The following is a 19508-nucleotide window of genomic DNA, read 5'->3' as shown; positions in this document are numbered from 1 at the left end:
ATTCTATATGATAATATAAATATGTATTTTTATTAATTGTTTTGATTGCATTATAAACCTTCTTAATTTTTAACGCTCTATTGTGAGAATCTATCAGAATAATTTTTATCAGACCTGTTACGAAAAAAAAGAATAAATTTTTTAAATTTATTATTATTTAAATGTTGTTAATGGAAGACAGAAGAAAAATAATATTTGAGAAGAATCATAGTGTGTCATCATTTTCATTTTTTAAATGAAATATTATTCATTATTTTATATATAGATAGGTAATTTATACTTTGACAATTTTAATGAAAAAAATGTCAACATAAAAAAAATGGTTTTTATTATATTTTGCATCGTTATTATCTAATGTAAAAAAATTACATAAACGTATATTTCCACATGTTTTAACCATAACAAAGAAATTACGGTTATAATGCGTGACAAAGGGTGCGGCTTCTACTCATAAATTTTATTTGTAATGGTATATGCGCTTGCGAAATAATTAGCAGAAACGTAAATGAAAGCAGCATATTGAAAGGCATATACATCTCGCTAAAATAAACAAATATAAAGGAAATAATTGTACTTGAGATTACATTTCCAACTAATATTTGTCTAGTAGTCTCAAAATAATTCAAACAGGAAGAGTAGAGAGGAGCAAGCTTTCTATTATGCACATACGTTACGCCTTTTTTCTCTCCGTTACTCATCTCTGCGAAAATGCGATTTGAAGGGCTAACAAAATAAAGCAACACAATAAGAACGACCGAAGGTATCGGTCCGACGAACTAGAAAATGAAATCTTCACGGAATAGTCCAGAAAGACATTGTACATCTATTTCTCCATTGGCAGACAAATGCACTTTCACGGTCGAAGAAATTGGAGAAACAAAGTACAAACAAATGTAGCAACATGAAAAGCTTTTTATATATACTGGTAGATTGTTTACAAAAAAAATTTAAGTGATTTAGTTTATTCTGAAAATATTGCTGATAAAAAACAAAATGAGGAGAACAATAAAGTGAAATTTTTAAAATACGACAAAGCGGAGATAACACAATTTTATAGTTAGGTGGCGTATGCAATTTTATAATTGCAAAATCTATTTAAGTCAAAAATTACTAACAGAATCTAATTACTTTGATCTATGTTTCTTTACTGTTGCATTCTTTTGCATCATGTCGTAATACTTTCGAATTACATTTATTTGTAATGATAAATTGGAACAGATAATAAACAAACTTAAACTAGTTTTTCTAATGAAAATAATGTTCGTTGAAACGCAAGTAATCATAGGTAAAATTTTATTACATATTTTAGAATTGTAATAAAGACAAGAATAGTAATTCAAAAGAATAATAAAAATGCTTTGCATGCATATTAAACCGTGTTGCATTCGCTGTTTACGTAAAAGATTTATGAACGTAAATACGCAACTACTGTTGAAATTCTTCGTTATTTGCGCGTTGCTTTGGAAAAAATTTAATTTCATATGAAGCGCCGAGTACCTTTTTTATTCCAACGTTGAACATGAAAAAAAAAGTTCGAACAAAACTCTTTCGCGACCCGATATTGGAAATTCTACACGAAATCGGACAATGTCCGGCTTACAGTTCTTTTGTTTTGCGTGGAATGTTTGTAATTATCAAAAATCGTTCATCCGTATGTCACCTATTTTTTTTTTTACGAATTTCAGTTTTACGAAGCATTTGTGCGCTGTACTCGCAGAAAGCGCGATAAATCATTCGTTTCTAAATTTGTGCCCGATTCAACCTACACCACGTATAGATCTCGAACGTTCAAAGCGTGTAACGTGATTTTACGTTAAACGCCATGTTAATTAACTGACGTTAATCGAAGTGGGAGGAATTGCAGTGGAACATCGAACATGTATACTTTGATATCGCGAATCGGTGGACAGTACCGCCATGTGTAATGAATGAAATTCTAGAAACAATAATCGAGAGCGAGTTCGTCGCACTGTCAGGGTACAGTCGTGGAGATTTTATTACAATTGCGTTTGTCCACGTAAATCCGTCGGAGTACCTGCGTTGCAACTCTCTGATTTTGCTCTGTTCCTCCCAAGTGTATACACGAACTGACGTGGAATATATTTCGCAGAGTTGAAGCTCTATGGAGTACACGCGATGAAATTAATGGATGAACAGTGTGTTTCATGAACTACGCGAAGATCGGATTATCGAAAGGAACTTACGCGCGAAACACGCCTTTTGTGACACCACATGCGTGTTTCACATTTATTAAGGAAATGCTGACCAAATTACTGACATTACATTCGTATAAAAATCTTTAAATTAACTGAACGGAATTAAAAATCTTTCTACAGGATTAAAGTAGATGCAAAATTAAAAGGTGGTGCTGTGGACTTTATATTAAAAAAATATCGAAAAAAGTTAAGTAATTAATAATAAATATTGATTATTACATTGTTAATATTGATTATTAAATAATGTAATTTTAATGTCTCATTTTTGTATTACAAAAAAGTAAGATAAGAATAACGATAACATTACTTTTTAAAATTACTATCAATGGTAATGAGTTTATAAAAAGTAATTGTAACGCGCTCGCAGTAACGCGTTAATTTTTATAAAATAACATTCTTAATCCTGACAAAAAAATCAGTATACTTAACTAACAATAATCGACACGATCAGCTTAGTAGGAAAAAGCCTTTACACATATTTCTCTTTTTCTTTTTTTCACTTTCTTTCGATAAATTTAACATTAATTAATATCAATATATATACTTTCGGATATTATAAGTTGACGCGACAAATATTGTCTCGAATCGTAGAAATCATCTAAAAATTTCGATAATAGAAGCATCTTCAATAAAAAATAAAAATTAAAAAAAAATAAAAATATGTAAACAGCAGATATTGCATACATTCCATTTATATATTCCCTTTTTTTAAATATTTTTCTCCGACATTTTGTCGAAAATATTTCCATTGATATTTCAAAATACATTGAAATAGTTTTTAATAATTGCAAGAAGCAATAAAAATAATGTAAATTTTTTTATTGCGATTATAATCAATAAATTGATTTATAATAATTTTAACTTTGTTTTATTTTTTATTGATAATGTTATTGATGATGCAATTTTATCAAATAATGAAAGAATTAATTAACATAGTTTTAACGATGGTTCAGTGACAGTAATGAGAATGTGCACATCGCTATAAATAAAATTGTTAATTTACTCTGTAAAGCGTTATTATTATTGTCTTGGAAACGACCTAGTAAAAGTAATTATGCAAGTTGATGGAGTTTGTTTAAGTATATGGATATTCGTGTTAAACGAAACACATAAACTACACATAAAATACACACTACGTATCGTAAATTATACATCGCGTATTTATTGTAAATTTTTATATAAATATTTACGTTTTTTATGATGTTATATGCGCTGTATGACGTAGATCATACTATAGGTGTTACAAAACGCACCTACATATTTCAGGCTACAGGAAATTGCACTTTCCTTCCGGGGTACGCTTGTAAATGGCAAAACTCTCTGTAGAACAATGTATCGCGGAGAATCGAATCGGTTTTACCTCAGCGGAAAAGTCATATTGTTCGATACCGAGAGATCTAAAGTTTCAAAGCTTTTCGAACAAAAGTTTCGATTGTCCTGCACCTCTTTGCAGCATCAATCTGCTATGTTATTTATTGATGCTATGAGGCACACACAATATCATTTGTTAACAATAGGGGAAAAATTTTTCGTCCACTTATTTATGTAGAGGGATTGGATTGAAAGTTTAATACGCAGTTTGTCTGTTCAATCATCTCGCGTGAAAAATATGTCAAAAATTGAATTGATCGACATAAAGAATTGGATACATGCCACTGCACCAGCAATCTATAATTAAATCTTATCCAATTATTTAATAACCAATAATTTGTTACTGACGTTTAATTAAAGCTTATATAACTCTGTTTTATACACAACTACTCGTAAGTATTTTGTTATATTAAATTAAATGTGCATATAAAATATATATAGGTAACTATTAAAAATAGATCTGTCTATTTAATTATATACTTTTCTATATCTATTTTTAATATATTTTTGTTTTTTTCTCGAACTAAATTTATATTTGTTTTAAATTTTGGTACTATAAATATCAGTGACATTAATAGATAAATAATAGACAAATAATTTTAGAAATGAAAATATTTAATAAAAAATAGAATATGAAAAATTTTAGACTCGTATTATATGACTGCAAACTTTAATATCCAAAAATTATATTCGTCAGTAAACGAAGTATACAGCCATTAAAATGTCAAGGCAAGAAAAAGCAAAAAGATTATGTTAATTTTATTTATCTTCATTTGATCGTGCAGCTTTTCCTTTTTTGCTCGTGCAGCTTTTTCTTTTTTGTTCGGACAATTTACGTTCACGAATATTGACAAGAAATACAACGAAATATTTTGAGATAATATTTGCTTAAAATGAATTTCTGGACCAAACCCATTAAGCAGATGCATTAATGCCAGATTACTGTAGTATATGTACACGACAGTATGCCACGACAGTCAATTTAAGACTAATTAGAACACAGTACGTGGCGTGTACGGTCTTACTACGATTCGACGTTGTAAAGGTGGATTAACATAGACCCAAGAAGGCAACTTAAATTACCATAATATTCTATCTTCAAGTACCGACATAAATGCAACTGTATTAATATTACAGAATATAATACAGAAAATTTCAAAAAGTGTAAAAAAAATCGAAATATATGTATGCATATATGTGTGTACATCCGTTTATGAAGTAATTCATAATCTTGCAAATGTTTCTCATTGATTCATATACTGATGCTTCACCTGCTTCATTCTTTTGTATTAAAGCGTTTGTACAGCAGCGAGAAGGTTGCAAAAAAAATTACATTCGCTTTCATTGGCCTTATAAAAGAAATCTAGAGTAAATAAGTACCAGATAATGAACGATATTTCGTAATAATGTTTGAATATGCATGGGACTTCGCGGTGAAAACTCAATCTTTGTCCTCAAAAGTAAAAGTATGATCTAGTTTTTTTTTCGAATAGCATATTTGTACGAAGTACTTTCATCTCTCTTAACTTAGCGAAATATTTTAATTGGAATTCCACAAAAAGAGAATAAATAATATTCATGCAAAGAGAGGTGGAAAGTAATGGTCTGCACAAAGTACGGCTATGTCGTGCAATCGTACAATCTGAAGTAGTCGTTTGCAGAAATAGAATATTTCCATAGCGCTAACATTGATTAGCTTGCAATTTTCATATACACGCGCACATATATATGGGACATTTTGCGTCAAGCAGGCCATCTCTCCTTCCAAAATTTGACGCAACGGAAAAAAATGTTTAAGGTCTCAAAATATTTGCACATTTGTATACTTTCGAATAAAACCTGGTCTTTTGAAAAATTCAATATGGCGGCTCAATTATGATGTTTGAACTCCGCAAAAGTTATGAATATTCTTACATCGTCGATTTAAATGCGAAAACTTGACGAATCGGCTTGAAAATGATTATATATAATAAATGATTACGAATCTAGAGATAGAATTATAAAGTTTAACATGGAGAATTTGGAATCAATACATAAAACTTAAAGTCATAGTTCATAATTGTTGTTTATGTCGAGTCTAATACTTTACAACGACAATTGGTTCAATGGCATCAGAGTATCGCATTATTTGCAAGCTAAACGATAAGTATAACTTATAAAAGTCAGTTTTACTGCAAACATTATGAAAATGAAATCGAATCATTTGATGTACCAAAACATCTTTACTTTTTCGAAAAATTAATCTTACTTTAGAAAAATGAGATTGTTGCAAGTTGTTGCAACTTGATTTTATCAAGTAATCACTTATAATAATCATTTTCAATCTTACCACGTTTCATTCGAAAGTACATAAATGTGCGAATATTTTGAGACCTTAAATGTTTTTTTCCGTCAAATTTTGGAAGGAGAGGTGGACTGCTTGACATCCCATATATAAATACCTTTTATATACATATATTACATATACACATACATATACATATAAAATCTTTAAAAGTTGATATCAGTATGGAAAGAAAGATTTTGCTGTAAAGTATCTAAAAATTTAGGTGGATCCAGATTTGAAAGTAATTTTGTTGAACCATCAAAATACTTATGCGGGAAATTTAAGCATGATGAGTAATGCTGCATGCAAAATGTTTTGACAGTCTTAAGATTCCTCTAGATAATTCGCAAACGCAGACGCAGAATAAAAATTTGTATTTATTTTTTCATTGCGTGCGATTGGTTTTCATCTGCATGTATCTTGCGTGCGGCGATTCATGCGGATGAAAACCAACCATACGCAATGAAAAAATAAATACAAATTTTTATTCTGCATTTGCGTTTGTAAATTACGTTTTGCGATTTGTGAATTATGTAGAGCCACCTTAACAATCAATTTGAACATAATTATTGTACTACATAATTATTTTAATGGTCCAACCCAATTATTTTCAGATTTGTATTTAGCTATATGAATTTTAGAGATTCAATCAATCCATTCTTTTCATATAAATAATAATATTCAAATTTAATTATAGCATTTTCTTCGTGCTTCAATTTCTGTCATATGACGATTCTTTTTGCGTAAAACCTATGGAATTTTATCCTTGTGAGTATTCTTTAGTCGACTTATCTTTCCCGTAATATCGCGATATATCGGTCACAAAAGCGAGTAAATAAGTCACCGAGAAAAAGCTTTATATATGAGTCTCATACAGTGTTGTATATAGCATACACTATGCACTTGGACGTCTATTTTTATATCTAGACAAACAATCGAGGTCTAACTTTTCACATGATGCAATTTACACGTAGTAGATATACAATAGTAAATAGATTAATGGGACTGATATACAATACAGGTAGACATTAATTAAACGACATTATATAGACATTACGTAACGACATAATATATAGATTAAACTTTCCTGTTAATGTTCTGTTAATGTACGGTTTCAAAATGTGTAAAAATAAATAGTATTTAATTTTATAAATATATTAATTTTTCCATTTTTATATTTTTTTAGCACAAGTGAATAAATTTCATTTTCAAATTTCATATCTATTTTTGCTAAAATTTCAATTCTTATTAAATAACATTTAAATTAAAAACTGTTTGATAATGTAATAGAGATGTGGAAAAGTTATCCTAAATTATTTCACATTTTTAGAACAATAAAAAGACTTGGGCTGGACAAAAAAGATCCAGATTGTGGATGGAGATAATAAGAATACGATTACAGAGTATTAAAAAAACTCCATTACCAAAAATATATATAATCAATTTATTCCTTGTATAATTTTCCTTATATTTATTCTTTTTATGTAATTCTTTCATTTCGCATTATACATGAGTAGCGTGTGATTTAAGTATCAATATACATAGTCTGAGCCTTAAAATGCGAGAAATGTTCTTGAAATATTAACATATACCAAGTAATTGCCCATAAATCGCCCTGGGCCATCAAATCGGTCCCATGAAAAAGTATCTTTTACGGTTCGCATACGAAATAGCCCGAAAAAAAACTAGGCTTATATCGATCTCGCATGTGACGGTTGTCGTGCGCACGGCAAACGCAAACCTCGCTTGGATAATTTAGCACAGTACGAGCCGGGTTTTAAAGAACCACATGCTGGGCTACATATTTCATCGTTTATTGTCGCGCGCAGATAGCGGCGCATGAAAAAGCACGAATGTTTTTTAATCCACGGAGCAAAGTATAACGTATCTCGTCGACGAATCGCAGCTGCCACCGCCGCCACCATCACCGCGGTTGCAGTCGCGGTGGTTTCGCAGTTTACTCCTTTTCTCGCTCCCAACCTTTGTCTCTTTTTCTCTCTCTTTTCCATTCTCTTCGTCTCACTTAGTCTACCCTCCACACATGCAAAGCACTTTAAAACTAATCTAAAAATGAAACCACGCCGAGACCAGTGTATGATACATTTCGCGGTTGACCAAACAACGAGCAATCTCGCAATACCTACGCGTAAGCCGATATTTATTTCCCGATTCTCGTAATTTGTAGAAGAAAATGAATGAAAACGACGCCGGATCGCGGTTAAGGCAAGAAAAAAGAGAAATAAGAAAAAAGTACCGAGTTCTTCGCACAAGGATAATTAACTTTGGACAAAAAGTGTTTTAATTTCTTAAATAATGCGAACTGTGTTTTCAATTAAAACAAAATAAACAGCAAAATAATACCTATTAGTTAATTTTGAAGTCTTCGATTTAATTAAACTTTAATTTAAAACTTACAATTAACTATCATAATATAATATTGGAAATTAGTAAGTAAACGATTCCTTTTTCTTTTAGCTTAAAGATAGTTTTAAATTTACCAAACACTCTGTATTTAAACTGTTTAAGGCTCTTGATCATTACTATCTTAGATTAGACGCGAAAAATTCTTGTAAAGTATATAAAGTATAAATGAAAAAGTTTTCAATAAAATAGCATTAGTGATCTAAAATAGAATTAGATAAAAAAATTATATCTTTTCGTTTTGTTTAATTTTATTTTCTAACTGAAAAGAAAGTATTAAATCATCATTATTAATTTAGTAGTCATAACTATAAATATGTCTTATATTTGGTTTTTTACTGTATGTGTAATTCATTTCTAGCTATGTGATTACTTATTAACGAAACAGAAAGTTTTCAGCATATTTTGTAAGGCGGTTCTCTATCGATTTAAGTTCGTACGTTGTTTTATTGAACATTTGCATATTAATGCATATTTTGCAAGAATTTTTGTGTAGTCTCTTTCGCTTCTGACGTCATGATCTCAAATAACAATAAATAAATAAGAGTTTTAAAGGTAGGAAAGAATTGACGACGTATACCTTTTTAGTAATTTTTTAATTATATTTTTTTATGTAATATTGATTTGTACGCAAATAAAGATACTGAAAATTGTAGCTTAATAATTCATGAGTTATTACATGTTTAATTTTTCAACAATTTTTCAAAAAAAATTAATTTATTATGTCTTTGTAATATGCTGTAAAAAATACGATTCAAAGAATTAGTTGTATAAATCCCATTATTTTTAAAAGTATTAATCAGTTTATAAATAAAAAGAATTATAAATGTAATATTAACAAAAGGAATCATTAATACCTAATTTTAATTATTCAGAATTATTTTAATTTATTCAGAAAAGACAAAAATCAAATATTTAATAATTAATAAGAACCAATAACAAAAACGTATGGATGTTAAAATAAAACTAGGTTGAATTTATTTTTATTGACATTTATATTCATATCAATAATTCATATCAATTGCTAATTTTAGGTATTATTGTCGATTATTAGTACCACTTTGTAGTAGTATACTATTTAAGAAGCCTAACGGATTTTAAAAATATTGATTTCGAATTTTTATAATAGTTGCAAATATATGTATGTACAATAAATGTAAACTATTCTACAATAAACCTTTTTTTATAATTAAAAATATATTTAGAATCAAATTATGTGACATTATTTATCAACTATATGAATTGATTTAAAATTAACATTACTTATATGACATTTTTTAAAGTGTCAATCCATACAAAATGAGAGAGAGAAAGCGAGAGAAAGATTTAAGTTGTTCAATTTTTATCTAAATATTACTCATTTTTCATTTGCTTCATATTTTTATTTTACTAAATATTGCTTTTTTTAATTAAATATTATAGTATAAAACATTAATGAAGTTTAGACGACTAGTACGTACATATTTAGCAACGCTCTCTAAATTTTAGAGCAACCTTTTTAAAATCGCTGGTTTAAATAGTTTTCCTAATAAAAAAAAAAGAACGATGTAATTATAACCGAAGAACATTAAAATGGGGTGAGACACGAGCCGTTTTTTTTTCTTTCCCTTTCTCTTTTCCCATCGATTGCTGCAAGCTCCACTGCCGCAATTGTGTATTAAAATTGCTTTAAAAACAAAAAAGCGCACGTCAACATAATATCGATCAATATCGCCGCGGCCAAATTATAAACAGCGCTATTGGTGCATCGAGGAAGATACAGTGCTTACGCCACAATTATAACAGACGGGACGTAACTCATATCGCGCATGTTCTATTATTCAGATAAATGAGGCGGAAGTGAATTCTCATTTGACCGAGACGCATGCGCCATATTAATTCTGCGCATATGTGTATAATATGATAAAACTGCAGGGGTCCACCTGGATCCGACGCGATAAATAATGTCGTTGTATAGCGTTAATTAAAAAGTTCCGAACGACTCCATGCGCCAGACGTGGCGGTCGCGTGTGCCTCAATTTTCTTGTCTGCGATTTACATAAAACGTTTCAAAATTGAACTTCTCTGTTGTACGTTGCTTTATTTATCTTCCGCAGAATCTTCAATTTCTCCTAGAAACATTTCAGCGGATTATCATATCGGAGTTTCGTTCATCAGCAATTATTGGGATGAGCAATTGCACTGAATTATTCAAGGAATGTCTGTATTATTAATTGAATGAATAACGTATAACTGCGAGCATAACGTATAACTGCGAGCATAACGTATAATTGCATGATGCGCTTGAAATAGAAATAATTATTAGAATAAAACGTGCTCTTCTTTCTTTTTTTAAGCTACGATATAAAATAATAATCATTTCTATTGTGTATTTTCCTGATGTTAACGACCAGAGAAATCATAAATCTTAATGTTAGATGCTATCACATATGACTTATTATTGAATTTTTCCTACGGGACTAGTTTAACATAATTGAAATGATAAAATATCAAGTCAATTTATCATTATGAAATGAAAATTTCGCTTCATACATATATTATAAATACCAATTGCAATATGCACGATTTCTTTTCTTATGGATAATATACTTTTTCTTGTGCACATAATGAGCGAAAAATACATTGTTCATTAAAAATGAAGTTCATTAAATTTCAAGACATGATAAATATGAACCGATTAAATATATTCTAGTTACGTTCATTCCGGCATCATCTCAAGGTAACTCTATATGTGTCCGGAGAAATTACGCATATTATACTATAACGATCTCCTCTCTGCAAGACCAAGTTTCCTTAACGTGTAATATTTGTGATACGTGCTTGGAATACGCGAGTTCGCGAGGGAGCGTAACGATCCTTGACTGCATCACAGAAGAAATCAGCTAGCCGACAAGTAAGAATACATTATTTGTGTGAATCCGATGTAAAACGATAGAAGCTGCTCAACCTGTATAAACAGAGATGACCGATTCGACGAGGAAGCTAATCGTTCCTGCGCAACGACGCCCTTCTATTTTGTTTCTACTGCAATAACAAAGTCAGAGAAATTACAGTCGACCCTGCTAAACGTATCTTTCCGAGATGAAGAACCATCTTCGTTCGTGCTCTCCAATTTTCACCTTGACGACACCCTCGGGGCTCAATTTGCGTGGCGCAGGAAAGGTCTTGTCAGTCTCGCTATGTACAACTTGTGTGAGCATCGGACGATGTCTGCTTAAATATTTAATAGGATGCAAGCGAGAAAAGTGTGTGCGACCGTATCCAGCCGGTTTACAACTCCGCCGAAACGTTAGCAAACGGAGCAGGCTTTAATGCTGATGAAAATACACGACATTTTTTTGAACCTGCAAACTCGCGTCATGCTAAATTCAACTGACTACGGTGATTTTACGATAATTTTTATGATTTTTTGCATAAACGAAAAATACTCAAATCCATAACATTGTTACAGCAATGTTCTCTCGGTTTTTCTTCATTATATAGTCGCGCAGAAATAAAATCTGTGTTAACAAACAATATTTTATGTAACGGATATAACAAAAAAACTGTGGATTCAGTTAAAAGTTTTATTATATAATGTACTATAACTTGATTCTAACATAAATTAATGGTCTTGAATTTATTAAAACTCAAACCCAATCATAAACTTTTTATCATTTCTAAGCTATATATTGTGATAAAAAAAATTAAAAAATTATTTACTCTCTAATTAATGAGAAATCATAAATCTTGATTATTAACTTATTTTTTATTCTTTTTGAAATAATTAGAAGGTATTCATTTTTTATAATAATTTATGTAACACCTGTCTAGACAAATATATATATATATATATATATATATATATATATATATATACACATAACTGTTACATAAAATAATAAAATATAGACAACTTTATATATATTTTACTATGATTTTTCATCCATAAAATAAAAAATTTATTGATTTATTTGTGGCAAAATTATCTTACTAAACTATATGTAGAATCAATTTCCATATTCTCGGGAGGAGAATATGGGGTTACATTTTGCTTCTAGGTCACGTGAGTGGGGCATAAATGAATTAATTATATCCGGGAATATAATCGAGCAGTTAATTCTATTCGTCCGGGAGGATTTAGCTACGTGACCACCGTAAGTTGAAGGACGGCGAGGAGAGGCGTAAATAGAGTATACCAGCTGCTTCGCATTTTGGTATATTTTACGGTATATTTTACGGCTTTAACGGGTAAGGCTTGGCTACTCCCTTAGGATTCAACCCGGCTTGTCTCGATTATTCAGCTTTTGTTCACAACCTCACAAAGTTTCGTTGACGTAACACTCACAACGATACTTTGCATCAAACAGCGACGCGCGTATATTAATTTTCTTTTTGCACAATGCCACACTAATAATTCATTATTTAGAGCTGACGTTTCTCTATTCGCGTTCAAAAAAAAATTTGTATACTCTCCTATGCAGCTGTATATCGAGATACAGATTTATGTCATTGTCATAAAAAACGTACATTTACAAATATAGCTATACTGATTTATTATTATTTACTATGTCGAATTTTCAATAACAAGGATTTAGAAGATTGTTCGATTTAAAGATTACGAATTTCAATAAATAATATTTGTTCTTTTTCATTTTTGTTAAGCGGAACTTATTTTAATCTTTAAATAAATTGTGAGGTTCTCAGACATCTTAAAAATGTTATTTTTATAGTAACATTTTTTAATAATAATATTTATGTAATTTATGTAATTTATCTTTTTTTTATACCCTTTATTTAATACCTTTTTGAGATAGAAAAAACATAATGAATCTTAAAACTTCTGCACCGAAAGAAATGATTGGCTGAATATGGCATAGCATTCATAATTGGCTGCTACAATAAAAAATTGGCTACTGCAGCCAATTAAAATGCTGTGTCATATCTTACCATCTAAATTACCATCTAAATTACTAGCAGCCAATATTTTCTTTCAATGTGGGTAATACCATCTATTTTCCTGTTTGAGAACATTTTTAAGATAATTATGCATGGGATGCTGTAGCCTACTTAGAAGTTACGAAAACTTTTATTTATAAAAGATAAAAAGAAAGTCTCTACGAGCTTGTATGAACGCAATTAACGGTGAATTATTATACTTATACATATATTCAATAATTAAACACTGAAAAAAGAATATGCTTGCATTAAATAGAATTTTAGTTAAAAATGGACAAATTAAAATTTCCTGCTTGAATCTACTATAATTCTAATTAAAATCATAACTTAAAATAATCATAACTTTGAAATATAATCAGAATCCTCTCGTTCATTTTCAAATTTATCAAGTACCAAAAATTTGCATATAAAATATACATATATCGTATTCGTTTCGATCCCAATTTGAGTTCTCTTCGATGCTTTATACATGTATATATGTGTGTGTGTGTGTGTGTGTGTGTGTGTGTGTGTGTGTGTGTGTGTGTGTGTGTGTAAGATGATATAAGTTTAGATCAAATCTTCTATCCACTGCCGTTCATTTCATCAGTCCAGTGTTTAAAATAGTTGAAGTCGTCATGTTAAAATAATTGAAAAATCTATAATGTAAAATTCTTTAATAAATAAATAGATAAAAGACAAAATTTTAAAAGAAATCAAGAATATTAAGATATTTTTCATATCGAAAATATAAAATATGCATGACAATGTTTTATTAAGCTTTCGTTAAAATATCGATTTCTGAGCGTCAAATAATGTCATTAAAGTGATAGGCGAGGTCAGTTCTGATTTCAGATCGCGTGTAAAGCCTGTTCTAACCATTAGCTTTAATGCATATTGTTATAAAGTGTAATTTTCCTCGGATTTTGAAGGTGCTCATCATCGAAATTGTTACGCGATCAATACGTGTTTAGAGAGAGCTTCTCCAATTGATTACTCGGTGAAACTGCAAAAATATTTCAGTATTCTTTTCGGAATTTTCTTGGCAAGTAACGTTCCACATCTTAAAATTCGATTTAATTCCAATTAAATCTTTATGAGATTACCGTCTTCGGAGCACGATCATTTCTCCCTGATTAAATAGTATCTCTCGCACGTATCGTTCCCTAACTACGTCGGCTTTGCTGTGTTAGATGGCAGCTATCATACCCGCGTTGCATCGCTACGTGATGTTGATGCTGATGTCACACGTGGATGAAAACTACGACGGTTGAGACGATTCGGTAGCTTTATTGCATCCTATTTCGATGTAAAAACAAGGAAATGATTTTAACCAAGTTTTTCATCAAAAACATGAATTTTTTCATTGTAAAATAACAGGTTATAAACGAAAAAAATGTAGAACTTTATTTCTGAAACTTTCTAGTCCGACTTCTAAAATTACTGAATTCACCGAGGTTATATAAAGGAACATTTTTCTACAAACAATTTGGAAAAACTGGGAAAAGATTGAAAAGTTAGGAACTTTAAACCATTCCACAAGATTGATCTTTAAGATTCTTTTTACGTGCACTGTTTTTATGACACATTAATACCAGTCACAGCTACGTTTCAAAAAGAATGTTTTCTTAACGCTATTAAGAAAATTCATTTTAATTTTGTGACTGGAAGTAAAGATAATAAAAGCACTTTAACTTTTTTGCTTCCTAGGTTTAATTATTTATACATATTCATCTACTTGATAATGAAACTATTTTAAAAGTAACAATATTTATATAAGCATGACTTGTTTCTTATTCCCTCGTCGATGAAGGAAAACATAACGGTGTATCGATTTTTAATTACTATGAAGCGTGATCAGCCTGAGCCTCGCCGGGCTGCTGGTTTCTATCTCTCTTTCTACCTTCAACGAGCACATCCATCATCGTATATTCGATCTCAAATGCGAAAATCACTAGTATTTCGTGCCAGAAATTAATTTTCACCGTGACACACACACACACACACACATACACACACACACACACACACACACACACACACACACACACACTTGTAACCATCATAGGAATCAACGCGGAAAGAGCTAATTAGGATAATCGGCTATTGCCGAACACTATCACAAATGATAATATTTAATGCTTCATCTGTACTGGCAGATACCGTCCAATTAGTTCAATCATTTTACGTGGGATGTGCGACATTTAGCAGGTCAAGGTGGAAAGCGATCTGCAATAATTGAAACATTACTAAATCAATATGTCAGATGCGTCGAAAGCATATCAAAATAATTGTAATTTCTTTAGATTTCTTTCATTATTTCAAACATTTCGTAACAAAAGCATTATTAATTTTTATAAATAGAATTAATTTTTATTAGCAAAATATATAATCTTGTTACGAAACGTTTGAATTTAAATAACAATTAAAAGTAGAAAATGTTTTAAAAGGAATAAATTTCAAAATTTAAATATAAAAATACATTTTTTTATATAATTTCAAATAAATTTCAATTAAACAATATTTTTTAATGTATTTTAGAATTGTTTAGCATTACAAATTAATAAGTTACGCGAATGAAGATTAGCATAATAACAAAAAAGGATTTCTTCTGATATTATTAACAAATACTTTTTCATAGACGTATCATCAAAGGAATATCGTATATGCTGGTAGAATATTGTAAAACCGTTATTCTTGTCATGACGCGCATATTACTAAAGAGATTTTCTTTCCTGTCTCGGAAATAGAATCGCCGACATTGTTGTAAAAATTGTGACATGTAATTCTAGTCACATTTCAACCAAACCCGAGATACACTGGTGCAACGAATAAAACTTGAGCGGCATTCGTGTCACACCTATGCCAGGTTCGCTATCGGAAATCGTTATGGCTTACAAAGCTTTTCGAAGATAAATACGCGAAGTTATACGATGAAGTACAATCAAAATTATAATTTACATCAAGGCAGATTAATGTTCTCCCAGTTCTTTTGTTTTAAGATTTTTAATAACTCTGCTTAGTTTGAATTTAGCAATTCACATTACAACCACGTTCAAGCAGATTTATAAAACAATCCATTGTTTGTTGATTGGGTCATTCTCATTGGTTGGAAATCTTGTTTGGTGAATTAAAAATTTAGTATTTGATTTCCTTTCTCAATGGTATTATCCAACCCGCAAATCGTTGCGATGAAATTATTAGCACGTAATCCATGTATGTACGTACATATATGTGGTGTCGATTATGTGGATATTACTAGATAGGAGCTTTATCATTACGCCTGTAATAATCAGGCGATATAAATTACATGATAGGGATATAAATGAAAATTATGTCATTAATTCGATAATGTTCATGTTCAAATGAAATGACAATTATATTATTAATATTAATTAATATTTAAATATAAGATATTATCGCATTTGAAAACAAACAAAAGCATTCTATTTAAAACATTTCCTCGATGATAATACAATATGTATATTATTTTCTCTTATAATAATTTTAATAGATAGTTATAATAAGAATTTAGCTGTGCTATCGAATAAGTCGATAAAATTAATCATACAACAGGTGTTATAAAAATTGATTTCTTAATAACATTTGTTATTAACAAGTCCTACCGCATATATCGAGTAATTCTCTCTGCATTCGATAATTCCAAATGTATTCTGTTGTGAAATTATTGCTGAAATTTCACATTAGCAGTATTTAACAGAAAAGCGATTCTTTCAGAAAAACACGATTTTAATGCAGTTTGAGTATCAATGATCTTATCGTTTATTCTATATGAAATACTCTCTCTCTTCTCTCTCTCTCTCTCTCTCTCTCTCTCTCTCTCTCTCTCTCTCTTCCCCCCTTCTCTTCTACCTTTCTCACTTTCAATAATTATAAACACAATAAGTTTCTTTCACAATTAGCTTATGATCGACAGATCAGCTTTAGCACTCAGACGTACTAATTAATAAATGTTTTGGTGCTATTAGTACAGACTGTACAGTCTCAGAACACTGCACACGGCTCTCTAAGTGGAAACAGCTTCGTAAATATTTCATTTGCTTAATAAGATTAACTAGTGAGGTAAACGTAAGCTTGCTATTAACTGAAATAATTCGTGGAGTATTTCAAACTCATACGTTGTAAAATAACAATTATAATCAGTCCCACTGTCTGTTAATTCGTTCATTTACTTTGACTAAAAAATTCTCATACATCAAAGAATTTTGTTATAATTATGCAACGATATGTATACTCAAAGCTAAAATACGAAGGCCTATAACTCTTCGACAGTCAAATTATCTAAATTTACAATACATATAAAATTAGATTTAATTATTCTATTCGGATTTATCATTCTTATCCGCTTTGTCATTCTCTGTTTTATATATCTACAATAAATACCTTATAAACTTACATGGAAATAATTAATAATGTTAAGTCACATTACTTGTAGTGTAACAATATTTAATATCGTCTAGTGTATCAATTATGTACGATACTGGTGAAAACTGTGATTAATTACATAGTGTAATTATTGGCATGCGGTGTGTGTGTGTGTGTGTGTGTGTGTATGTGTGTGTGTGTGTGTTATACCTATATGTCCTATACACATTTTGTAATGTCGATTGGGACTTGATTAGTGAGCACGGGAATTATAATTGGACGCTACGCGCCGGAATATTTTAATTTTACTCACGAGAGAAACGGCCATTGCTAATCCTAGTTAACATTGCAGAGAGTTCCGGAGCACTAATTGTTATTTATGGCCAACGGAAGTACATACATGAGTCTTTTTTAACGGTCCGAGTCTAGACTGCGGCATCAATTATAATATACGTATGTTTAAAATAGTAACTGTATGATTATGATTATAACTTTTCCAAGTTGGGACATTGCGCCGTCTCTGCAGGGAATAATCGTGCAACATGTGCACGAATATTAATTACATAAAAGATTACCAAGAATGTTATTCATTCTTGTTAGTGAGTCATACACATATACATACTAGTCAAATAACTTTATGAGAACACACGCAATATTAAAATTTTAATTAAGAGCAATTTTTTACTGTTAATTCATAAATTGATAAGCAGACATGCATAAAAATTGTTATCTTCAAAATGTATACTGATAAAATTGTAATCCCATTTTTTAATTTTATGACGAATGTCTTTTTGTTAGCGTCAATTTTATTAGAGTCAATTGTGAAATTCATTTAAACGCGATATTTTGAAGGTAATATATGTCTAAGCTCGGCACAAAAAAATGTTATAAATCTTCGTGGCTTTAGAGGTCAGGTTTCCCGCGAGTACAGGAAATCTTTACCGAGATCCTTGATACCAGCTGTTACTATGAAATATGAGTCAAGACTAAAGCTACTAACTCTTGCAGCAAATCTAGGGTGACCGCGTATTTAACCCCAGACTTAGACCAGAACTTAACCCGGATTACTATCTGATACCAGATTCTATGTGGCTACAGAAGCTGCTCGTGCCATGAGCAACATTGTTTCAGTCTTCCAGATGCTTCAAAAACTTTTGTTGGACACATGTTATCATATATCACTGCGAAGTTAAGTTTCTTAGAAACATAGATTAAACTGACTGATATGTTCCCGTGCTAATATATGCGCGTACAATGTTAGCTATCTGAAAGTAAGATAGAGGTTTGAGCGTAATGAAAGCGCAATGAAAGTGCAAGAATTTAAGAAAACGTAATATTCTGTAAATATTTATGTATAAAAATAAACTAATAATAATATAGACATCGGATTAATTAATTTATAAAAATTCACTATATAAAAAATGATGTATGTATTTATATTGTTTCATGTATCACAACATATTTTATGCTACTATGTTCAATTTTATGAATTATTATATGGATAGCGAAAAAAGTTGTTGATAACATTAATTCTTTTCGTTATAAATATTTTTATAATTAAATCTACCAATTAATTTAATGTAAGTTAATGCTTATTCTGTTGTTAAAACAGTGACGCGTTTATTATAATAGCAAAGGATATTTTTTGAAGCTAGATTTCACAGTAAATCTAGCTTTGCTTTAATAACAAATTAAATATATTTTCAGTAAATTAATAATTCTGCAAATATATTTGCCTGACAAAGTTTTTCAATTAAATCTGTTTTACAACTAAAACAGTTTATTATAACACGAAAAAAATCATTATGGAAATTTTTATATCAGATTCAATTTGTATATTAAAAATATGTAATAGTAATGACACGACACAC

At 30.1% G+C, this 19508-nt stretch overlaps 1 protein-coding gene and 1 long non-coding RNA gene across 9 annotated transcripts in view; one reads left to right on the top strand and one right to left on the bottom strand.

Annotated features, from left to right (window-relative positions):
- The window catches only part of LOC147907548 (uncharacterized), a 217463-nt gene that overhangs the window by 133124 nt on the left and 64831 nt on the right, over positions 1 to 19508 (bottom strand). The window lies entirely within an intron of this gene.
- The window catches only part of LOC105150882 (uncharacterized), a 121083-nt gene that overhangs the window by 68377 nt on the left and 33198 nt on the right, over positions 1 to 19508 (top strand). The gene's annotated exons all lie outside the window — the stretch shown is intronic.

Source organism: Acromyrmex echinatior, chromosome 13 (assembly GCF_024713525.1).
Source record: "Acromyrmex echinatior isolate Ae372 chromosome 13, ASM2471352v2, whole genome shotgun sequence".
Lineage (NCBI taxonomy): Eukaryota > Metazoa > Arthropoda > Insecta > Hymenoptera > Formicidae > Acromyrmex > Acromyrmex echinatior.
Note: the sequence above shows the minus strand (reverse complement) of the source record. Positions and strands in the feature narration are given on the sequence as shown.